Source organism: Hemitrygon akajei, chromosome 5 (assembly GCF_048418815.1).
Source record: "Hemitrygon akajei chromosome 5, sHemAka1.3, whole genome shotgun sequence".
NCBI lineage: Eukaryota > Metazoa > Chordata > Chondrichthyes > Myliobatiformes > Dasyatidae > Hemitrygon > Hemitrygon akajei.
In genome coordinates, this window is record NC_133128.1 from 170,021,549 (window position 1) to 170,036,404 (window position 14,856).

A 14,856-nucleotide genomic window follows, 5' to 3' on the forward strand; every position below is an offset into this window, starting at 1 on the left:
TGAGAATACAGGAGTTTTACACAACTTGAAGTGGGCTCTAGGAGAGGGAATACAAGTTTTTATGACATATTTTCCTTGTGTCCTAACAGGTCTATGTAATGTGTCCTAAATTCAGGGAGAATCAAGGGTTCCTCCAAAATATATTAGGCCTCCAGAGATGACCTTAAATTCACGATCTGCAGCGAGGCAGTTGATGATCAGGGAACTGCCTACTAAGGTTCACAAAGAACTTCCATTGCCTGAAGTAGTCTGAGAGTGTCCCAATATTGCCCAGTTGTTCTCAGTCAAATATCCGGAGGAGGCAGAACAGTAGCATTGTATTTTCTAGCAGTTTAAACGTTTGTCATTTTATCATGAATGTCTTCACCTCCACAGCTTCCTGTGGCGAAGAATTCCAAAGAGCCTTCTGAGAGAAGAAATCCTTGCTTATTATCTTAAATGGATGACCCTGTTTTTTTTCTAGAACTGTACCCCTAGTTCTAGTCTCCCATCACTTGGAAAAAGCATTTTCTCAGCATTCACCATGTCTATCTGTTTCAGAACTGCAAACTCCAATAGCTAGTGAACACACCTTATGGATTTAAAGACCCATATTTTACAGTTTCCCATTGCAAAGAACACAAAGGCAATCATGCAAAAAGAGTCACTAGAATCATAGAGCATGGAAACAGGTCCACGGGCTCCAAACTCTGGGGGCAAGGAAGGGTTACTGAAGAGAAGGGAGAAAGGCAAAGTTGAGATAAAGAACAGAATGGCAAGCATGGTTGGCATTCATTGATGGAAATGAAGTTCAACAGCAAGGTATCAATGGAGGCAACACACTCTGCAGGCCAGGCAGCATCTGTGGAAAACAGTAAACAGTCAACTTTTCGGGCCAAGACCCTTAATCAGGGCTGGAAAAACAGATGAGGAGTCAGAGCAAGAAGGTGGGGGGAGGGGAGGAAGAAGTACCCCTTTCAATTCTACTTCCCATTCCAATTCCACATGTCAGTCCACGGCCTCCTCTACTGCCACGATGAGGCCACACTCAGACTGGAGGAGCAACACCTCATATTCCATCTGCGTACCCTCCAACCTGGAGGCATGAACATCGATTTCTTGAACTTCAGGTAATTGCCTCCCCCCTTCATCAATCCCCCATTCTTATTTCCATCTCTTAACTTATCTCCTTACCTGCCCACCACCTCCCTCTGGTGCTCCTCCCCCTTCCTTTCTTCTATGGTCTTCTACCCTCTCCTATCAGATTTCCCCTTCTTCAGCCCTTTATCTCTTTCACCAATCAACTTCGTAGCTCTGTACTTCACCCCTCCCCCTCCCAGTTTCACCTATCACCTACCACCTTGTACTTCTTCCTCCCCTCCCCTCCCCTCTCCATTTTGTTCTGATTTCTCATCTTTTTCCAGCCTTTATGAAGGGCCTCAACTCGAAATGTCAACTGCTTACTATTTTCCATAGATGCTGCCTGGTCTGCTGAGTTCCTCCAACGTGTTGTGGGTGTTGCTTGTATCCATGGAGGTGAATGGCCAGAATATGGCATCAGGAGGGCCTGTTGACAGTCACAAATCAATTAATCATGGAGTTGTACAACATAGAAACAGGCCCTTCAGCCCAACACATCCATGCAAACCTTTTTGCCCATTGTAGTGTACTTAATACTTCAGTAATAGTTGAGTCTTATTGTAGTTGATTAAGTTGATTCTTTGCTGTTTACATCATTCATTACAGGTTATATGTAAAAGTACGTGAACGGCATATGTTATTAAGCTACCACATCACATGCACATGCCTTGCTAAAGAATAAAAAAGAAGTTTACATGAATCTCCCAGTCTCCCCTTGTTTTTCCTTCAATTAGTTTTATATATTGGAGTTGCAAAACATAACAGTGAAGATGAGGAATTTAAAAATTCCTCATTTAAGTGCAGCAAGACGTTTGAGTTAAAATAAAAAATGCAGCATGTGGTTTCGTAACAGTGAGTATCAGTGATAATAATCATAAATAGAAAAAGAGCAGAAATGGTGTCCCCATCGGAAAGATAGATGCATTTGATTGCACAAGAGATAACTGGCGGTTATATACTAAATGAATTGAGCAGTATTCTGAAGCAAATGTCATAACCAATGAGAAGTGAGTGCCATTTTGGCTGAGTGTGGACTGAGTGGAAGAGCATACAGTTTGCTTAGAAATTTGACTGATCCAACCAAAGCAGCAAAATGAACTTTGCTGATATTGTGAAAGTAATGCAGGAATATTTAGAACCTAAACCATTGTTGACTGCAGAACATTTCATAAGCAGAATAAAGAGGAAGGGGAGTCCATTTCTGCATACATGGCTGAATTCAAGAGGTTGTCTGAGCAGAGTCAGATGGGTTTAATAATGCAATAAGAGATAGATTTGTTTGTGCAGTTGCAAAAGAAAGCTTTCAAAAACAGCTACTAACTGAAGCACAATTCACATTTAAAAGAGCTATTGAAATCCCTTGTACATTCATCCCTCCCCACTGAACTCCCTCCTGGCACATATCCTTGCAAGTGGAACAAGTGCTCAAGCTGCCCCTACACCTCCTCCCTCACTACCACTCAAGGACCCTAAACAGTCCTTCCAGGTGAGGCAACACTTCACCTGTGAGTCTGTTGGAGTCATCTATTGTATCCAGTGCTCCCGGTGTGGCTTCCTGTATATTGGTGATACCTGGAACACCTAGAGTCCCTCCGCTGAAAAAAAGCAGGATTTCCCAGTGGCCACCTATTTTAATTCCACTTCCCATTCCCATTCCGACGTCAGGCCACGGCCTCCTCTACTGTCGCGATGAGGCCACACTCAGGTTGGAGGAGCAACACCTTATATTCTGTTTGGGTAGCCTCCAACCTGATGGCATGAACATCGATTTCTCAAACTTCCAGTAATGCCCCTCCCCTTTCCTTCTCTCACCTTCTCTCCCTGCCTGCCCATCGCCTCCCTCTGGTGCTCCTCCCCCCTTTTTTTAACTCTCCTATTAGACTTCCCCCTTCTCCAGCCCTGTATTTCTTTCACCAATCATCTTCCCAGCTCTTTACTGCACCCTGCCCCCCTCCCAGTTTCATTTATCACCTTGTGTTTCTCCCTTCCCTCCCCCTACCCCCTAACTCTGACTCCTCATCTTTTTTTTCTCCAGTCCTGCTGAAGGGTCTCGGCCCAAATCGTCAACCGTGCTTTCTTTCCATCAATGCTGCCTGGCCTGCTGATTTCCTCCAGCCTTTTGTGTGTGTGTTACTTGGATTTCCAGCACCTGCAGATTTTCTCTTGTTTGTGAGCGGTTGAAATCATTGTATCAACGGAGAAAAAACACACAGGCGGTATTAATTTACAGTCAGGAATGAAAAGTGAACATCAACAAAATTACAACATCTAAACAGAAACTGGCCTGACCAGACAAATTGAGTTATTGTTGTGACAGGGGCTCACATACACCAGACCAATGCAGGATTAAAGAAAGCTCTGGACCAGGTGGTGCAAGGTTGCCCAGGAACTCACTGCTACCTGAATGACATCATTGTTACTGGTAAGAATGACAAGGTACATCTCCAAAATCTCAAGACAATGTCAAAAAGATTATAAGATTATGAGTTCAGAGCACAATGCAACAAGTCTTTAAACAAAGTATCACTTACTGTGGTCACACCATTAACACACAAGGATTACACAAGTGTGCTGAGAAAATTCAAGCAGTTGTGGATGCTCTAAGGGCAAAGGACGTGTCACAGTTGCAGTCATTTTTGGGATTTGTCAACTACTATAACAGGTTCCTATGAAATCTGGCTAATAGGCTCAACCCCTTGAAGTTATTGATACAGAATGGGAAGAAATGTCAATGGGCAAGGCAGTGTGAGGTTGCTTTCCAAAAGGCAAAGGAAGTAGTGACGGACGACACTGTACATACAAATTATGATCCACATCATCCAGTGAAGCTTGCCTGAGATGCCTCTCCTAATGGTAACGATGCAGTCATGTCACATGATATGAGTGATGGAAGTGAACACGCCATAGCCTTTGCATCACATAATGTTGCCGTTGCAGAGAAAATTACACTCAGATGGACAGGGTGGCCATGAGTCTGGTTCAGGGTGTAAAGCGTTTCAACCAGTACTTGTATAGGAGAGAGTTTTTACCCTCAATACTGATCATCAACCACTAATGTCCATTTTCAGTAAGGAGAAGGGTAGTTCACTAACAACAATAGAAAGACTGCCAGAGATGGGCTCTATCCCATGGAGGACATATTTACAAGATTAAATTCATGAGGACAATTAATCATGGAAATGATGATGGATTGTCCCATTTACCCTTGGAAAAGGAAATTCCTGAAAGATTTACAAAAGTGGACATTCTTCTTGACATACTCTCCCTAACAAAAATTGAAAATCTCCTATTACGGCAGAGATGATCCAAAAGGGAAACCAGAAAAGACCCCACACTGTCTCAGGTCTGCATGGCCACTCAAAATGGCTGGACCATGCAGCAGAAACTCCAGTTCCCACATTTTTACCACCACCGTCATGAACTTGCCCTTGATGAAGGTATGGATTCTGAGAGTTGTAACATCCAAGTCATGAGCTGAAGTGTTGAAGGAGCTATATGGTTGTATTCTCGGCATGGTCAAAATGAAAAATCTGGCTTGAAGCTTTGTCTGGTGGCCTAGGTAGATCAGTAGATTGAGCAGCTTGCCATGCACTGTGTGGGATGCCAGCATATCCAGAAGATGCCAAGATCAGTGCCTCTCCTGCATTTCCCTGTGAGAGGGTTCACGTGGATTTTGCCAGACCGGTCATAAACACAAATTTGTCGTTAGTAATGGATGCAGCTACAAAGTGACCAAAAGAGTTCCCAAAAGCCTCCTCTGCAGTCTCACACACTGTTGATGTGTTGAGAAGGATCTTCTCAAGGACTGGGTATTCCAGAACACTTAGTCAGGGACAATGGCCCACAGATTGTTGCTGAAAATGAAATTGATTAAGACATATTACATCTGCACCATACCACCCGGTTACAAACCGGGGGAAAGGTTAGTCCAGAGTCATTGTGAGCAACGTCAGCAGAACACACCACACTAACACTGAATCAAAAGCTGACCAATTTCTTTCTTGCATATCACAATGAGGCACAGACCACCAGTTGTGCCGTTCCTGGGCCGTCCCTTGCACTCACGCTTGGATCTGACAAACCCAGTATCAGAAGGAGTGTGCAGGGTAAACAGCTGAGACAAATCAAAGGATCCTCAAACAAGGAGGTTCGGTGTTTCAGTTCTGGACAAGCAATTGTGGTGAGGAACTACAGAAATGATCAAAAATGGGTATTTGGAAAGATTAAGGTCTTAATATTTCAGTAATATTGTAGGTATATTGTTTGATTAAGCATTCTTTGCTGTTTACATAACTTATTACAGGTTACTAGTCAGGCTGCACTTGGAGTATTGTTAACAATTTTGGGACTCATATCTCAGAAAGGACATGTTGTCATTGGACAGAGTCCAGAGGAGGTTTCTGGGAATGAAGGGGTTAACATAATGGCGTCTCCGGCAGCTTTGTGCCTGTACTCACTGGAATTTAGAAGAATGTGGGGGATCTCATTGAAACCTACCAAATGTTGACGGGACTAGATAGGGTGGATGGGGAGAGGATGTTTTCTCTGGTGTGGGTATCCACAACTAGAGGGCTCAGTCTCAAAACTGAGGGGCAACCCTTTAGGGCAGAGGTAAGGAGGAAAATTTTAGCCAGAGATAGGTAATCTGTGGAATTCTCTGCCACAGACTGCAGTGGAGACCAAGTCTGTGGGTGTACTTAAGGCAGCAGTTGATAGTTTCCTAATCGATCAGGGCATCAAAGGATATGGCAAGAAGGCAGGTGTATGGGGTTGAATGAGATCTGGGATTAGTCATGACAGAATGGCGGAGCAGAGTCGATGGGCTGAATGGCCTACTTCTGCTCCTATGACTTACAGTCTTTTGGTCTTACAGTATGTAAAACTACGTGAACGCCATGCGTCATTATGCCAGTGTGTCATAAGTATGCACTTCGCTAAAAAGCAAAAATGAAGTTTACACGCATCTCCTGGTGTTCCCACCTTTTACTTTCAATTAATTTTGTGTTTTGGAGTTACAAAACATAATACCCATCTATGCTGATTTTCATTTGCTTGTATCAGCACTGCATCTGTCTTTACCATGATTATTTAGTCTGTCTGACTAAATGCTGCATAAATATAATTAATTCACATTCATAGGGCATACAGGAGTGAGATATGCCAACTAGTGGAGTGGTGCCGCAGCAACAACCTGGCACTCAACGTCAGTAAGACGAAAGAGCTGATAGTGAACTTCAGAAAGGGTAAGACGAAGGAACACATACCAACCCTCATAGAGGTATCAGAAGTAGAGAGTGAGCAGCTTCAAATTCCTGGGTATCTGAAGATCTAATCTGGTCACAACATATCGATGTAGTCATAAAGAAGGCAAGATAGCGGCTATACTTCATTAGGAGCTTGAAGAGATTTGGCATGTCAACAAATACACCCAAAAACTTCTATAGTTGTACTGTGGAGAGCATTCTGACAGGCTGCATCACTGTCTGGTATGGAGTGGCTACTGCACGGGACCAAAAGAAGCTGCAGAAGGTTGTAAATCTAGTCAGCTCCATCTTGGGTACTAGCCTACAAAGTACCCAGGACGTCTTTGGGGAGCAGTGTCTCAGAAAGGTAGCATCCATTTTTAAGGACCTCCAGCACCCAGGGCGTGCCCTTTTCTCACTGTTACCATCAGGTAGGAGGTATAGAAGCCTGAAGGCACACACTCAGCAATTCAGGAACAGCTTCTCCCCTCTGCCATCCGATTCCTAAATGGGCACTGAAGCTTTGGACACTACCTCACTTATTTTAATATACAGTATTTCTGTTTTTGCACATTTTAAAAAATCTATTCAATATGTGTAATTGATTTACTTGTTTATTGTTTATTATGTTTTATTTTATTTATTATTATTATTTTTCTCTCTCTGCTAGATTATGTATTGCATTGAACTGCTGCTGCTAAGTTAACAAATTTCACGTCACATGCCGGTGATAATAAACCTGATTCTGATTCTGATTTCACAACCACCTCTGGAAGTGAAAGGGTGGGGGTTAATAGTCATGTTCAACAGCCATAAATGGTTGGTGGACCGGGTGATGTCTGAGAGGCATTAGGCAGTAGGGATCAATGTGGGGGGGTGGGGGGGACTTAACAACCAAGGATTAGCAGGGGAGTGGTGGACAGTGCTGGGGTCAGCTGCAAGAGTTCAGGGAGAGCGGATATTGGTCCAACAGTCAGCCCTTGGGTTCTACTCAGGGTGAGGTGTGCAACACAAGGGGAAGGTGAGCTTGGTATAGTACCTCTGCAGTGCCATTTCCACAGTCTTTATACAACATTATTGGGATTATCCTGCACACTTCTGTGTCTGCAGCAGACATGGGCCTCACCAGCCACCAGCTTCATTATGAATGGTTTACATTCTCCTGCAGACACATGAATGAGGATGATAATCCCAGAAACATTGCAACATTGTGAGGGCTATGGGGGGCTATGGTCCCTGTGCAGGTCAGTGTAACTAGGCTGTTTAAATGGTTCAGCATGGACTAGATGGGCTGAAGGGCCAGTTTCTGTGCTGTAGTTTTCTATGACTTTATGACTCTATATGCCTAGCAAACGATTGGAGGTCCAACAGGTGTGTGGCCATGAGGTCTTGGACCTCATGCATCTAGGAGTGATGCGATTGATATAAAACTGCTTTTTTGTTCATTGGAATCAAACAATGCACACTAAAGTGTAGCAATGCACATTGATACAAGTATTATGATGCACCTTGGGTTATTGTTTTGGTGACATGAGCGATGTGAAAAGTAACCCATATTTCAGAGGAAGGTTGTTCATTTGTTTTTGGGTCAGATAAGTTTCGAGACCTTGGCCTCAATAGCTCCTTGTGCAATTGGATCCTTGATTTCCTCATGTGCAGACCCCAGTCAGTTTGGTTTTGCAACAACATCTCCTCCATGATCTCCATCAGCACAGGTGCACCACAGGGCTGTGTGCTTAGCCCCCTGATCTACTCGCTTAATGACTGTGTGGCTAATCCAGTTCCAATGCCATATTCAAGTTTGCTGACGACACCACTGTTTTGGCAGAATCAAAGGTGGTGACGAATCAGCATATAGGAGGGAGATTGAAAATCTGGCCAAGTGATGCCACAACAACCTCACACTCAATGTCAGCAAGACCAAGGAGCTGATTATTGACTTTAGCAGAAGGAAAACAGAGGTCCATGAGCCAGTCCTCATCAGAAGATGAGTAAGAGAGGGTCAGCAATTTTAAATACCTTGGTGTTACTATTTTGGAGGACCTATCCTGGGCCCAGCACATAAGTGTAATGACGCAGAAAGCACGGCAGCGCCCCTACTTCCTTATAAGTTTGCAAAGATTTGGCATGACATCTAAAACTTTCACAAACTTCTCTAGATGTGTGGTAGAGAGTATATTGATTGGCTGCATCACAATTTGCTATGGAAACACCAATGCCCTTGAACAGAAAACCCTACAAAAAGTAGTGGATATGGCCAAGTCCATCACAAGTAAAGCCCTCTCCACCACTGAGCACATCTACAGGAAATGTCGCTGGAAAGCAACATCCATCGTCAAAGGCCACCACCACACTGGACATGCTCTCTTCACACCACTGCTGTCAGGAAGAAGGAACAGGAGCCTTAGGACCCACACCACCAGCTTCAGGATCAGTTATTATTCCTCAACCATCAAGTTCTTGAACCTGTTATGGTTATTATTCTATGGAATTGTTGAGTATGCCTGCAAGAAAAGAATCTCTGGGTTGTACAGTATATGGTGACATATATATACCTTGATAATAAATTTACTTTGAACTTCTGCTTTGTATTTGTTTGGCTCAGTAAATGGGAAAGATTCTGCCTATATTAATCTATGTTTTGAATAGCACAATTCAATTTATCCAGGCATATGAGAGGGAAAGACGTGAATATATACTGTATGTTGAACAGGTAAGATGATGCTAGTTTGATAGGAGGCTTGCACGCAGTATAAGCCTGAAAGTAGTCCAGCTGGGTTGAACGGCCTGTTTCTGTACTGTAAATTTCTGAGTAATTTTATGTACTTTCTTGTAGACATTATAAACTCTGCAATTCCTTTTCACAGACTTGCAGCTGAATTCCTCCTCCTTCATCCTTTGCTTCATCCCTTCCCCTTCAGGTTTCATCTCTCCACTCCCCCCACATTTCAAATCAACTCCTCAGCTTTTTCTCCAACCATGCCAAAAGGTCTCGGCCTGCAACATCGACTGTACTCTTTTCCATCGATGCTGCCCGGCCTGCTGAGTTCCTCCCGCATTTTGTGTGTGTTGCTCAGATTTCCAGCGTCTGCAGGTTTTCTCTTGCTTGTGATTGGATTGTAGATGAATTAGTTACTTTTTACTGGTACAGTAATGAGTCATCATGAGTCATGAACCACAATCACTGTACAAATGACCCTCGTGGAAGTTGTCCAAGCAAGTAGATTAGATTAAATTAGTTTATTTGTCACTTGCATATTAAAACACTGAAACCTTCAGAGAAATGCGATGTTTTGAGTCAACGACCAACACAGTCTGAGGTTTGTGCTCTGGGAGCCCACGATTCACGCATCCAGCGCCAACATAGCATGGCCACGACTCATTAACCCTAACTGTGTGCTTTGGAATGTGGCAGGAAACCTGAGCGCCCACCAGGCCACAGGGAGAGCGTATGAACTCTTTACAGACAGAGGCAGGAGTCAAGCCTCAACGGGTAACCGCAGGCGATGTAAAGGGATTATGCTAACCACCACACCACCGTGCCACCCCAGCACATTATCATTCTAAGAAAATGATAACATTTATTCTGCCAACAAGCTGGCAACTGCAGTAGGTAAATACGAATTATGCATTATTCACTAATTGGGGTTGTACAGGCTGCAACTGAACTGCTCCAGCACAGGTCACAGCCAAGAGGATGGAAGCAATTCCAAGAGCTTTAGCAGCACCCACGGTTCCAAACACAAGTTTAGAGATTGGTCTAACTTCCAGGTGAGAAGTGCGTTTACAAAATACAATACATAAAAGAGAGCATCACTGTTTTTCGATTACTGGAAACTCAGAATCAGCCTTGCTGAGCCTACGTGGACGTACAATAATTAGAAATGATACACAGTATGAGGTACATTTTGCTGTAATTTGCTTGAACAAGAAACACTGCTTCTGCATGGTATCAGTCATGTGATGCCAGATACTGGCAGCTCCTAGATCACTACCATCTTTATTACTTTTCCATCTACCTCACGCTGCCTCTACCCTGCTCAGTCTGTCGCATAATATTAAATCTATATATTACCTCAAATAATAAATGTCTGGCATGGACTTTAAGGTAGTAATTCAATCTTGGGGTTCATCTGACATTCATAAACTGCTCAAGCACAGCATTCTGTCAGCCATTAATTGTCACGGATGCATTACAGCCCCTCCTTTCACTTTGTAGGCAACTAACACCTTTTACAATTTACAAAGAAATGAAGAGAATTGCAATATTTAACAAAATTTCAAGCATTGCTATTCAGTTATTATTTTGAAACATTACTGACATCATCAAGCCTTTTGAATCTGATCGGTAAGAATCTCTTGCGCAATCACAATCGATAAAGGTCATTTCACGCAGAACTTCACATTTTCATTTTTTACCTTAATTTATCCAGCAGCTCTGTACGTCCATCCATAGCAGGGAGAATATTCCAGTGTGCTGGCATAGATTCAGTTGCTGTTGCTCCATAGAGAGCAGACAGGCTATCTGTTAAAGAGATATAGAAATTCTCTGGTCCCTGGATAGCTTCATTCCTCCTTCCCACAGACGAACGTTACAAAAACTTGTAAAACTCATACTTTAGTGAACCCCAAAGAGAATAGTCAGCTAACACAGGTTGCCTCGCTGAAAGTCCAGTAAACGTACTTTAATCTTTTATATATATATATATATAAAAAAAAATTATGTTCACACCTATAAACTCTCTGCTGTATAAGAATATGTAAACATATTAATATTTAATTCCCTGAATTGCATTTATTAAGTTGATTGGTCATGGCACAAGATCAAAACTTGCTGTGTGGAGTGATGGGGTGGAGGTGGGGGGTAAACTCTGTGGTGTAGTTCAGACCCAGTCCCATAAATCTTCGTTGTCCTGACGCTGTTCACATTGGATATGAACACGCAAGAGTAACTGGCCACAAAAACACCATCATTGAAAATGAAATGGATATAAAAGGCAACCAGTTCCACTGCCAGAAAAGAAATTGTAAATGCTTTTATAACAAAAGCAGCAGGAAAAGGTAAGAGCATTTCTGGGTAAAATTTTAGTATCTTTTAGCTTTAGTTATTTCTTTCACAAACACAACAGGAACTAAAAACTACACCACTTTGGCTTTCCCAGGTACATTCTAAGATTAGGAACAAGAAAATATCATTTTGTTGCTACACTAGGAGTAGTGATTTTAAAAAAAGTTTTAGAAAAGCATAGGGACTGGATTAACAGCCACAGATAGTGTATTACCAGATTTTTAAAAATTATAAAGGAGAACATGCTGATAGAAGCTCCAGGTCAAGTCAGCAGCAATGCATGACGATAATTATCTGTGTTAATAGACTAACCTATCACTGTTATTTCAAATCATTGCACAGCTAAATGTCATTATTAAACACTTCAACACTTCATAAAATGGATCAAGTCTATTAAATTAGCAAATGAGAAAAATCTAGTCCCATGGTTGTATATGATAAACTATTTATTCTGATAGTCTTTGTGGTTAAAACTTGCAGCTATTTGTCAATAAAGCAGTAACTGCTTTCAATATCCTCAAATTGCTTAAATGCTGCTATATTTATAGTGACAGCAGAAATACCATTTCTCTTAAATAATAGATGCTTTTATGTAAAAAAAAACTGAAAGCCCTAAACATTAAATAGCAATGGTGAAATTGTGTGTTGCTGTGTCATTTAGTAGCCTCCTTTGGCCTGACTAACGCTGTCAGGATCATTTATCACATTAATTTATTTTTGCTCTCAGTGGTAGTCAACAACTGTATCAAAATGAAAGTATTTCTTGTCAGCATTTAAAATCGTTTCATCCTAGTCATTGAAGTATAGAGATTATAGAAGTTCTACATTTTAGCTGGTGTTTCTGCTACTTACTTGATCATTAATTAGTAGATTCTGAATTTAGAAAGCAGCCATGTACCATTGTTTTCAATACTGCTTTGAATCAAGCTACAGATAATATTATCTTCGATAAGAGTATCTTTGACTTTGTATTTTTTTTACCTATTGAGGAACTATTAAGGTGCCTGATTCTGTTTACGAAAGCTGTGGTCTCCATTTCATAAAGGTAGCTTTGTCTGTATCTGAGAGTCTGGCCTGATGATTGTAAAATGGGTAAAGCAGCTCCAATACTAGACCGGTACCGATGAGCCCCCTGCTGCTTGCCTTCTAGCAGTACAGTATTACAGAGCCATGTTTTCATTGATGCTGGAACAGCTTTCTGTTCTCCATTAGTCACGATCTCTTTGAAATGTGGCTATTGACTTTTATCTTTTACGGTCTTACATTCTATCCACTGAGCTTGTTGTACCCCACCTTTTTCTGATTATGTAAAATGTTTATATTGTGGGCAGGGATTTCCCTGAACTTGCTCTCCTGCAGGTTACAATAGTTCTATTGTTTATGTGCATAATGACAATTTTGAAGTGAGACTTCAGGCAACTAACATAGGAGCAACTTTTCTTATTCAATATCAACAAAAGCATCAAGTAATGGGCCGAACTTCTTCATCAGATAAAGCTCTGTACAACTTTGTCTTTGAATCTGTGTGGTCATATATTAACATACTTCAGTGTCAGGTAGAGATTAATAATGCCAGATTGTAAAGTTCAGGTAATAAATAGTGCTTTTAAACTGCTTGAGTTATGACTCTTTGAGATAGTAAGATGCACTTCTTTTGACCCAGGCCTAATGGAAAGTTTTCTTGTCGTCCAAACATAAAATTATGTTGAACAGATTATGGTTATCAGGAATGTATTTCAAAGATAAAGTCAAACTACTGATTACTGAAATGTGATCTTTCATTTTGACTTTCATTGTTCTAGAATTACATCATCATTTCCGGTTGTTTACTTATTAAAAATAATGGCCTGAATGCATTAGTTTCTTTACAACTGTGGCAAGAAGAAATAGGAACAGTTCAAGCAATTTTTCCGTTTGACCTTGAAAATAAGAAAAATAACCTGGTGCATTCACTGCTGAGTTGAAAAATTAGTCAACAAAATATATTCCAGGCAGGCGTCAGATGCTTCTTGCTGCTTGCTGTGGTGGGCACATGTTTGAACCGGGTCACCCTTACAAGAAAAATACCTGAACATGGATAACAGGATACTCCGGAATTTGGCTGTCACTGGTGTAAAACGTTCAATTATGCAACACAATTCACACCATTAATAAATGATTTGCTGCCAGTTAGGCTGCTTTGAAGACGTTGTGATTTTTTGGCATATTGAAAAAAAAAGGCAAAAATAGGAAAAAGAGAAACCTCCCTATTCTTCCATTATAGTTACTTACATGTAAAAAATATTTACAGCTGCTTGTTGTATCACTTTCTGCACTTAAGATAAAATTATAAAGTAGTATAATTAATACAGACTCACACTGAAATGATGCAAAATTCCTACAGGAACACTAAACATTGAGACCAGGTTGTGAAAACAGTAAAAACATCTCTTAATATGTAGTACAGCCTATCATCAACATTTAAAAGTAGCTAGCTGCAATATTGATAGGAATAATAAGTGATTATCAGGACTACAATAACATGGGGCAGCTTTGTAATCTGATGGTTAGCAGAACACTGTTACAGTGCTAGTGACCAGGGCTCAATTTTGCTGCTGTCTGTAAGGAGTTTGTATGTTCTCCCCGTGACCTTGGGCCGCTCTGGTTTCCTCCCACATACAGCTTAGTAGGATTATTGACCACCTGTGTGTAATTGATGCAACATGGACTCATTGGGCCAGAAGGGTCTGTAACCGTGGCGTGTCTCCAGATAAATAAATACTGTAAATACATAAATAACATGACTTGAGAATTGGCAAATTCTTCAATATCTGTTTGCAGTTTAAGCATATGCATTGCAAAATATATTATTATAACACTTCCATTTTTTCCTGGAGCAGATGCAATCAGCCAATCTCACTGGCCCTCCTTATGTGATTTGTTATGTACATAATAGTACAAATGTTATTTAGTTGTGTTCTGAGTAGGGGTTATGTGTAATCTATTTAGTATTTCAATAACATTGGAGTAATATTGAAGCGGAAACGAGGCGAGGGGGCAGGAGTCCATGCCAGGAAAGAAGCAAGCCCTAGCCGGCCGGCTCTCCCGTCTATTCTGCTCTCCAATGGACATTAAATTGGACTGCATCTGTAGCAACAAAATTCTCGGCGTGAGTACAGAAATGGACGGAATCCCGGATGCCGCCATTCGGCTGATTATTTATGTAACAGATTTTCCCCCAAGCCATCGGACTACCAACCTACTGCCCTCTGCTGTGCCTATTGTCTTGTTTATTATTTATTGCAATGCCTGCACTGTTCTGTGTTACTGTATGCAGTCCTGGGTAGGTCTGTAGTCTAGTGTAGTTTTTGTGTTGGTTTACGTACTTCAGTGTAGTTTTTGTATTGTTCATGTAGCACCATGGTCCTGAAAAATGTTGTCTCGTTT